The sequence below is a fragment of the Tamandua tetradactyla genome, chromosome 18 (genome assembly GCF_023851605.1).
Source record: "Tamandua tetradactyla isolate mTamTet1 chromosome 18, mTamTet1.pri, whole genome shotgun sequence".
NCBI classification, from domain to species: Eukaryota; Metazoa; Chordata; class Mammalia; order Pilosa; family Myrmecophagidae; genus Tamandua; species Tamandua tetradactyla.
This window is the reverse complement of record NC_135344.1, coordinates 29,580,887-29,591,854: the sequence shown is the minus strand read 5'-3', so window position 1 is coordinate 29,591,854 and position 10,968 is coordinate 29,580,887. Positions and strand designations below refer to the sequence as shown.

At 39.0% G+C, this 10,968-nt stretch overlaps 1 pseudogene; it reads right to left on the bottom strand.

The window, feature by feature from the left end:
- Positions 1-1,952: 1,952 nt before the first annotated feature.
- On the bottom strand, positions 1,953-3,298 carry LOC143662057 (hippocampus abundant transcript-like protein 1 pseudogene; annotated as a pseudogene).
- Between the last annotated feature and the right edge of the window lie 7,670 nt (positions 3,299-10,968).

Sequence of the window (10,968 nt, the reverse complement as noted above, 5' to 3'; positions counted from 1 at the left end):
TTCAGTTTATTTAGAACTCTCTCTTGAAACAGTCATACAGCATATCCAAAACCCCAAATTTCACCTTATTGTCTCAGATGTGACGCAAATGTGATGACATCTTAAATAATTATATAAAAGCTTGCAGGGTGCTGCTGCTAGATATTCAACAACACTTACAGTGAGGGTGAGTGGGGAGTGCAGTGTGGAGCATGAATGGTTTGGGCTGAGGAGCGAGGTCTATAGGAAGATGTTAATTTCCCTTTGAAGTTAGAAGTTTTGAAGTAGGAGAGAAGCAGCGTTCAGAGAGAGAGGACCATTGTTGACCTGGCCAAACAAAAAATTCCTATCCACACAAGGATAGCTGAATTCTATGAGGGCCTTAGAGGAAATAGAGGTTCAGGGTCTCTAGAAGAGAAAATGCAGGAAAAGAAAAGATTTTGTAAAGTTTTTTTTTTTAAGTATACATTGCAAATTTATTATGCATTAGGAAGCTTAACTTAAAAACCAGCAGCATAGTAAAAAAATATGTAATCTCTGTTCATGGCAGAACAGGTTTCAAAATATATTTTAAATGTATTCAGTCAGTACACAATCCTTTATAAAAGTTGTATATATTTTTTTCTGTCAATGCCTTCATTACATTTATAAATACAAGATCTACGCAGCACGCCATCAAAAAAAATTAAAACTCCTTACAAATATCTACATATATTTCATACTTATAAAACTTTCAAAAGGAGTGCTCTGTTCAAGGTGGGCCCTATTTAAGATGGTCCATTTACTGGTGCAGCAAAATACATATAAATCTGTAAAGTTTTCTTTGTCGATAAAACATCTTGAAAAATTAGCAAGACACTTGTGAAACTGAGCCTCACTAAACCATCATATTTTAGAAAGGAATTTGATGTGCATATTCCTGTGAGATTGAAAAGTGAGATAAATAGTCTGAAATGAAGAAATGAAGAGTATGTTTGAAAACAAATGCATACTACAGAGCAGTTGAGGCAGGAGTGTGATAGATGGGAAAATTACTTGAGAAGTAGGACATGGGAGTTGTGGGAAGGAAAAAATAGTCATAAAGCAGTATGTGAGCTTGAACTTGGATGTAAATTCCACTGGTATCCAGCTACTAATTGTCATCCTCACTTAGGAATGTTCACATTTGTTCAAAAAATGTTTAGAAGCACCCTCCAATTTCTACGCTGCCAGCAGAATGCTTGATATATTTTTTCTTCCGTAAAATTACCCTGGATCAGACTAAGATTCTAAGTCCAGGAATCTGAGTTGATAGTTCTACATGATTTAAATTTATAATAAAATTTTCTTTCATCTGGTCAAGATGATCACTGATAAATATTATTAATGCCCAGAAGCGTACATGCTGAATTTCATTCTAGTTAAGAATAGGAAGTGGAGAGAATGAAAGGAAAGGAAAACTAAGTTTTTGTGTGGCCTTTGAACAAAGGCGATATAGATCCCTGATAAGAGTGGCTCTTAGAGTGGCCCCTCATAAACTCCTGTGGGTTAAGTGGGCATGTGTTCAGAGAAACAGGAAGAAATAAAATGAAAAGAGATTTTTTTTTTTCCTTCAAATCTTGCCAACACAACAGTTCCACTACAATCCTGTACATTCTACTGAAAAGGGTGAGGAACAACTGCTGTCACCCTTATATTGTAGTTATAAAAGGAAACTTATCCTTTTTACCAGATACGACTTCTTCCATTGTAGTTTCAAAATTCAGACTCCAGATAACCGTGGGAGCTACATATCGTTTGCAGGAAAATATTTCAAATCTTACCTTGTTCTAATGAACAAAAAAGAAAAGAAGGCAAGAGGAGAAAGTGGAAGGAGGGAGGGGTCACTTAGCAAACTTGGCATCTCCCCTCTCAGCACCAGGAAGTCTCCATGTGGTATGGCTCCCTCTATGGCTCTCAGAAACAGGGTTTGCAGAAACCTCTGCCTGCTGCCTTTACAGCTCAGTGCACTGATTTCCAGGCTTTTCAAGGGAAGAGAGCCCCCAGATGCTGCTGTCTTGCAGCAGGGGCTCAAAGTCCTCTTCGCTGCCTGGTTCTGGGGTGTTGGTCAGGCTGCCACAGATGCTGTTGCTATGCTTTCGAGTTCCACTGGCTTTACTATATTCAGGCATAAATAAGGCAACCACAAAAGACATAAGAACCATACATGCCCCAAATAAAAACGGCGGGCCTGGGAAGATGGCTCCCTGCAGGGCAACTTTGTTGGAGTTCAAATCCGGTTCCAATTCTGTTAGCTCAACATGGAACATTTAGAAATGAAGCCATACAATGCTGGTCCCAGGCCATTGCACAGCCCTCTTATTCCAGTTATGACCCCTGGGCAACTCCCTGCTGGTCTGATTCTACATTCCATGAGAGGAGGGCACTGATTGCTGGAGATCTGATGCTGGACATGGCAGCCACAGTCCCTACTGCCCACATCATCCATGCCTGAGATCCAAACCCATACCAGGCTAACTGCAGTATCTGGAAGCCCAATCCGAGGAGGACAGTATTCTTATTACCTAAGGATTTCATCAAGACGCTAAGAAAGACTGTCTGAGTTATAACAGACAGAATACCTAACATAGCTATGAATGCTGCAATTTTAACGGCTCCAAAACTTATGACCTGCCCGAGACAGAGAAAGAAACTTGAATACTGCCCAGCTTCAGGAAGGTATGAAAGAAATACGGTGATGCACATTAGCAAGACAGAATCTTTTCCAACTTTCTTCAATGATGCAAAAGGGTCTGCTTGTTTCTGTGAAATCTGAGCTCCCCAAGAAATAGGTCTCATTTTCTGCGGCCGAGATTCTGGAACAGCTAATAAGATAAAGTAGATATCCAAAAAAGCCACCACCGAGGCCACCAGTACAACGAGGCTGTCTCCACAACTGGCAGACAGGTACACCCCAATGGCCGGGCTGCTCACCAGACTGGGGCAAAGGTGGCTGAGACCCATCCACAAGAAGCATTTCGCTCATGCTCCTGAGGAACATCAGCTACTTAGGTACATATCACAGAGAGCGTGACGGAGAAGATCCCAGACAACGAAATCATGGCAAAATACCACCACTGGCTGATTCTCATCAGTGGGATAGGAAAGCAGGTGAAGAAGATGGTGACAAGGAGAAAGGGCTTCCTCCCCCGTGTCTGAGACAGAGTGCCTCTGAGCCGGGCGCTCAGAAAAGGTAACAGGCGGTGGCTGCCTCCCGCGGCCTCTCTCTCTCGGGCATGGCTCCCGCCGCAGGCTCCGACGCCGCCTTCTCCTCGGGCACTGGCGGCCGCTCCGCGCTCATACCGCCGCCAGGTCCGCGCGGGTTCCGGGCGCTCCGGGACGACAGCAGCGCCGCGTCCTCATGGGCTCCGCGGCCCGCGGTGGCCTGCGCGTCCGACGGCGGCGCCAGCGGCGACTCGAGGGCTGACAGGGGGGCGACCGAGGCTGGAGCCGCGGAGGAGGCGAGGAGGGGTCGCCGCGCCGGCGAATGCCCGCGCTCGGATCGCACCGACCGCGCCGACAGCTAGATTTTGTAAAGTTTTGAGGTACTTTCATATTTGGTGCCATCTGAGACACTTGCTCGTAGTTATGCCATATTTTCATGTTCTCTTTTTTTTTCTCTTGTTTTTTTCTGTTAACCTCTCTTCCTTCCCCTCAACTCCTTTCTCTTTCCTTCACTCCCAGGCTCCAAAGTCTTCAGTTTGACTTCTTTTCCTACAGAGGTTAGCATTAACCTGCATATTGCTTTGACTCATGGCAAAATCAGTGATTAGTTTTCCATTCTAACCTTCTCTAGGAATCTGGCTGAGGAGACAGCAAGCATACTAAAATCAGGGAGCTCTGTAATCACATAAGAGTAAAATGGTCTTAGAGTTAAGATGAAGGAAAGCATCTTAGCATTAACAGAGGTAAATATGGAATTCTGAAGAGTGATATACTTACAAGTACTGATAAAGAAGGACCAAGGAACACTGAAAGCTCATTTCAGAATAACAGCCAGGAAGGCAAATGCTTATTTTTACGAAAGCCAGGGAGCCAGTTTGAAATATAGCCAGCGTCCAAGTTAACAGTGTTGTGGAAAACATATTGCCATGTTGCCCACACCACAAGTTTAGTTTAAGTAAATCCTGCTATAATGGGGTTCAGAAACGCTCTTATCCAAATCAGAGTGTACCTTAGGTGCCATTGACATCAGTACTCTTTTTGTTTTTATTCTTGCTTTCTGAATTTTAGAATTTACATTATTTTTATCAAAATGATTGTTGCTGTTTTGAATAATCAGCAAGAACTGGCAGAAACAACTTTATCAATTTTCAGAAAACAGTTGAAGGACTGCAGTTACATTGTAAGCACTGAATCAAGAAAAAGGCTGCTTAAAAGTGGTGGGATCTTGTGACGCTTTGCTGGCTCCACCCTTCACCCCACCGATATGGCATTGAGCATGTCCTGTCATTGTGGGTTCATGGGCCAGATCCAGAGGAAGCAGAATAAGCCTTGTGCACATACTGGGAGCATGCATGTCTGGTCCAGTCTGTCCTGTGGTGGCCTGAGGGACTCACCATCTTGGAACTTGTCCTGGGTGTAGAGGGCACTGCACAGAGCTCTCCTAGACATTGCTGTGGGAGAGCAGTCAAGTGATTGCCTGGAGTAAAGATTTGCTGGCTATATGACATACAGTGCAGAGCCTGAAACCATGAGGAAACTGTTTTCTAAGGAAGAGGAGACATTCAGAACCATGCAAACAGGAGAATTCCCAAGGCCACACATGCATGCCCAAGGCAGGATGCCTTCATAGAAAGGATCAGGAGGACCCCTGCTTTGGCCTAGAGTTATTCGCAAATCTCATTCTGTGGATAACCTCTGATGGATGACACTTGCAAAAATCAATCTGCAAAGACTGAGAGAGGTGTTTTCTTTTTAAATTTTCTACTTGTTATTTGTTTCTAAGCTCCTGTCGTTTAAGGAAAGCTCTGTAATAACACTTGCTGGATGCTAGCTTAAGGAGCAGATGCCTCAGAGTTTAAATTCTTGGGGATAATACATTAAAATATCAAAATGTTCTTGTTTCAACAGAACGTTGCAACACATACAAAGAAACAGAAAGAGATGGCCTAGGCAAAGGGGGAGATTAAAGAAGACACGACCTGGAACATACCAGACAAAGACTTAAAAAATGGTCCTAAAATTTTGTGGTTAAGACCACAGTAACAGAAATTAAAAATTCCCTATAGAGATTCTGTAGCCGTGTGGAGAAGGCAGAAGAAAGAATCAGTGACCTTGATGATAGAATATTAGTCTGGGAGGAGAATGAGTAAAGAGTGAAGAAATGTGAACAGAACCTGAGTGACCTTTGGAACCCACCATCAAGCACACAACTCTATATGTACTTTGGGAGCCTCAGAGGCAGAAGAGAAAGGGACAGCAAGAATATCCAAAGAAATAATGGCTGAAAACTTCCTAAATTTAATAAAAGACAAGACTCTTGATGAACTCCAAACAAGAAAAACCCAAAGAGACCCACACCTCACTGTGTTATACTCAAACTGTCAACCACAAAGATAAGAAGAGAATTTTGAATCTCACAAGAGAAGCAGCGTGTCATGTACAGGGGAGTCTCAATAAGATTAAGTACCTATTTCTCGTCAAAAACCATGTAGGCAAGAAGGCAGTGGAAAGACATATTCAATGTGCTGAAAGCAAAATATTGCCAAGTAGCAACTCTATATCTGGCAAAACTGTCTTTCAAAAATGAGGGAGAGGTTAAGATATGCTGAGATAAATAACAGCTGAGGGAATTCATCACCCCTGGACCTGCCATACAGGAGATGCTGAAGGGAGTTTTGCAGTTTGAAAGGGAAGGACAGTAGACTGTAAATTTAAGCCCCATGAAGAAATAGCAATGACATGAGTAAATATAAATGCCAGTGCTATTGTATTTTTTACTTGTAACTCCACTTTTTACTTCCTACAGGATCTAAAAGACAAATGCATAAGACGTAATGATAAATCAATGGCTTGGGTCTCATAATGTATACACATAATTTATGACAAGAACAACCTAAAGATGGGGGAAGACAGTTATAGAAACAGAGTATATACTGTGGAAGCTAAGTTGGCATCAAAATAAATAGATTGTTACAGGTATAGAATGTTAAATTTAAGTCCCATAATAACTCCAAAGAAAATATCTGATAATATGCAAACTCACAGAGACAGAAATTAGAGTACAGGTTGCCAGGGACAGGGGAATGGGGAGCTAATACATAATAGATATAGGGGTTCTGTTTGAGGAGATGGGAAAGTTTTGGTTATGGAAGTTTGGTAACGGTACTGTGACATTGCAGTGTGACTAATCCCACTGAATAATATGCCTTGAAGATGCTGAGATGAGAAAGTGTATTGTATATATGTTCCCAAAATAAATTTAAAAAGAAAGATCAACTAAAGAAACAATGATAGTGAAAGGTAATACATTATCCTGGATAAGAGTCTGTATTAATTTGCTAAGCTGCTGGAATGCAGTATACCAGAAATTGAACAGCTTTCATAAAGGGAATTTAATAAGTTACACATTTCCAGTTTTAAGGCTGTGAGAATTTTAAAATTAAGGCACCAACAAGAGGTTACTTCACTCAAGAAAAGCTGATGCCATTCGGAACACCTCTGACCAGCTGGAGTCTACTGATCCTTGTTCCTGGATCTGTTGCTTCCAACTTCTGATGCCAATGGTTTCCTCTCTGAGCATCTGTGGGCATTCACTTAGCTCCTCCAGACACAACTCTAGGTTCTGGCTTGCTTAACATCTCCTAAGAGGAGCATGGTAAATTCTGCTAGGTTCTACCCATGTCTCTATCAGCTGGGAAGCAACTGTTCTCTAAGTGTCAACATCTGTGTCAGCTCAGGTTTCTTCAAAATGTTCCCCCCTTTAAAGGACTCAAGTAAACTAATCAAGACCCACCTTGAAAGGTGGTGTCACATCTCCATCTAATCAAAAGGTCACACACACAATTGGGCGTGGCGCATCACTGTGGAGATAAACTAATCAAAAGTTTCCACCCTACAGCACTGAGTCAGGATTAAAAGAAATGGTTGCCCCCTCCAAGATTGGATCAGTATTAAAACATGGCTTTTCTGGGGTATAACATAGCTACAAACAGGCACAAAATCTAACAAGGGAATAGAGAAGGCTCAAAAGGACATTAATGGGACCTATGAAAAAAAACTGGACTATAGACTGATAGCTTTATGTCAATGTTAAATTTCTTGAACTTGATAACTGTACTTAAGGTGGATATGTAAGTGAATATCCTTAATCTTAGGAAATGTACATGACAGCAGTATTAAAAAAATGGATTGACAGAGGGTTCAAATGTGGTAAAATATTAAAATTCATGGCTATGGCCATCTAGGGGTTAGGGATATGTTGAAATTCTTTTATGTGTTTTGTATTATTTTTAATACAAGTATTTTAATCCAAATATTTTCTTTGGAGTTATCATGGGACTTAAATTTAACAGTTTTATATTATTATAAAAATTATTATTTTAATGTAACTGTCTTGTAAATTTGAAAGTATTTCAAAATAAAAAGTTAAAAATTAGTATTGCTTTAAAATATATATCTAATAATTTCATCCTTCTCAAGTCAATTAATGATGTCCCCTGAACCTAATGTCATTGTTTCTTGACACACATAATTTCTAAAAAACGAAAAAAAATCATATAAACAACCTTCCAATTGCATAAAATTATCCATTGTATGCATAATATTCAAAGACCTTTGCCAGAAACAATGCAGTTATCCAATTATCAATAGTATCAAATAGTTAATAAAACTCAAAATCCTTAGTGATTATTCCAATTTGGCTAATTTAAATTTTCCATTACTTCTTAGCCCAATAGATTTTTAAATCACTTGTAAAGTTAATATTTAGTAATTTCTTGTTGCAGTGTAGTATGAAAACTGGCAATAATCTCAATATTAAACGACAGAAAATTATTCCACTGGACTATTTATAGCATACATACTGTCTCACCCCACCTGCTGTATGTCTGTTGTGTAATATACGATGATTGCAATCTGTGTCCATAATGAAAACAATTCCTAAGCAGCAACGACATTGAAAAATGACTCTCATACCACCTTATAGTCATCCATTTTTGGAATGGGGGAAAATTATATGTTTTGGAAAGAGTTTCACAAATTTGTTCTCCTCTATTTGAGATATAGTAATAGAAGGGAATGTGCATGAACCATATTTTTGTCTTTTTCGACTAATTTATAAATAAATTCATGGAAAATTCCCCCAAAATGGACTTTTAGCTAGCAAACAATAATTGGCACATATTAATATTTGGTTTAGAACCGAAACACAGATATGTGGGGCATGAGAATTTTTGCTACGTGGGGTAAGACTAGCTTAAAATAAGCTTCTATTGATGTTTCTTTTTTACAGCAGTCACCCATTCATAGATCCTAAAATTTGCTTTAATTTAATGCAGTGAGATTCAATAAATATTTATTATTTCTCTGTTACCTAGGCTGGGACATTTTCTTGGCACATTTGGCATAGAAATAACCATCAGGCAGACTCAATCATATCTTCTCCTTGAGCCCATAGTAATTTGCAAATGCTTCATTTGTAGCTTTTGTAAGTACTCTATGGAAATGATTTACCTCCATACAATTGCTGTGCATAGATTGTGAATGCCTTAAAAGAAGTGTCTATGTCTACATCCTACTCATCTTTTGGAGCTATGCAAACTCAGAGGTATAATAAATATCACGTCCCTTTACAAATCCCTCTTCTATTAGATAGAAGGGATTTTCAATCTCTTTCATTATTGGAGCACCTCTCCTCCCCCAGAGCTACTTATTTGGAGAGAACTCATTTGTCTTTGATCCTTGCTGATCACTGTTAGTCATTGCTCAAGTTTGCCTGGTATCATAAAGGAGGGTAGCTCAGTTGCTTTTATGCTAAGGTTGAAAAATGGGATATTTGCTGAAACTGGGAGCCTTGGGGCCTGGACTCTGACTACAGGATACTTCTGGCAGCTATTCACTTCTCAAGTTTTCCATCTTCCCAGAGTGGGAGAGGGCCTTTTCTAGCGTTGGAGAACCTCAATTTCTTCCCTTGGTTGCCGCATCTCACCAGCTAAGAACTTCCTTTACATCCTCATCTCTCTTAGAATGTTTAGCATAGTCCACATAGTTTTAAGTTTTGAAAACAAAACCCAAGAAAAAAAGGTGGTCTTTACAAATTAGGCTTTTGACCAATAGTTATGCCCCCCAACCCCCACTGTAGCAGGGAACAAAAATTCTGCCTAAAAGAGGGGAGACGAAAATACAGAGGGAATAAGCACACATTGATATCATAATATATTTTCAGACCTTATTAGTATATCTAATAAAAAGACATTTCTTCTATCATATAACAGATACTCAATAAAGAGCGTGGAATGTTTGAATAAATAAATCTGATACTTTTTAGTATAAAAAATAAAGAACATAGGCTCTTCTGTGCTTTACATCATTCTAATCTCTATTTCTAATATCTCAGATGACAGAGAGGATTAGCATTGTGCAATATAGAAAGTAGGGAGGATTAGTCTTCATTTACTCCCTTTATGGTGAGTAACCATTCATTCTAGCTATCTTGACATTAGGGAATTAATAAATTTTTCCTTATGTTCATGACTCTGCTATATGGCTCTGCTATATGGCACTGCCTTGGTTAAACACTCTTTTATAACCTGGAAATATGATTCCTTATGCATCTATCAAACTTAGCTATTCTTTGACTTATTGCTGATAGTCCCTACACTATGTTGAAGAATGGCCAGAGGCTATTGTATAATAATTATTCTTAAATTAGCAAATGCCCTTGCTTTCTAGATAAGGGCTAGAGGATACCATACCATAACTGACAAGAATGATGTTCGTGATGGGAATTTTAAGCACCAGAGCAGAATAGCAGAAGGGGTATTTGGTTTCATCTTATCACACCATTTAGGTGTACAATTCCTAAATTATGTTGACACTCATATGGAGGAAAGACAACAAAGTAAAATGCAAAGAGCACCATATTAGAAGGCAAGCAACCCAGTTTTTTTTTTTCAATCTGTCTCCCTTTTGAACAGTGATCTAACATCCACAGATAGGGGTACGTGAACTGTGTATTGAAATCCTTTTCTGACATGATAATTTAGCATCTTGAGAAAACTCTGTCATAGACTAGATCCACGGTGAAACTTTTTTGCCCTATATTTTAAATCAGGATCTACCAACTTTTTCATATTGAAACAACTTTTGTTTACATGAAATATTGCTATTTGGGTGGTGGGGTTTGCTAAAAGTTCAACTCTAAAGAGTTTGGGAAATGAAGGTCCCTTCCAATTATCTCAGTGGGATCTAATGGAAATGATGTTGATGTATATCAGATCACAATCATTTGGTTTATTCAAATTTTGAATAAATAATAGTTTGAGTTGAGAGATAAAAATGAAGGTTAATAGGATAATAAATAAAGGGAAAACAGACTTTCAGAGAAAAATAAGGCAAATTAAATGAATGTACAATTTAAAGATTTGCCAAAATGATATATTCTAGACCTCAAACTAAAGTTAGTTTTAGAGAATTTGACTTTTCAATAGGTTAAAGTTTTCTGAAGATATATTCCTAAAAGGAGTCCTAAAGGATCATGATGACATATTCTCCATACCATGTGCTTTTTTGTCATGAAAATCAGTATGTAAGTTATAAGTATATGTGTATGTGTGTGTGTTGAACTGATTTCACTATTTATATTGAGCCAGATTTTCAACAAAGGACAATTTGATGTTCTTTGTTGAACTCATCTGGAGATATATGAATGTGTTATTCAGCAAGCTGGCTGGCAGGTGGTGTGATTTTGTGTAATATGTATATACTGCTCTGGGGGTATGAGAAGAAAATGTCATCATAGAGAAATGA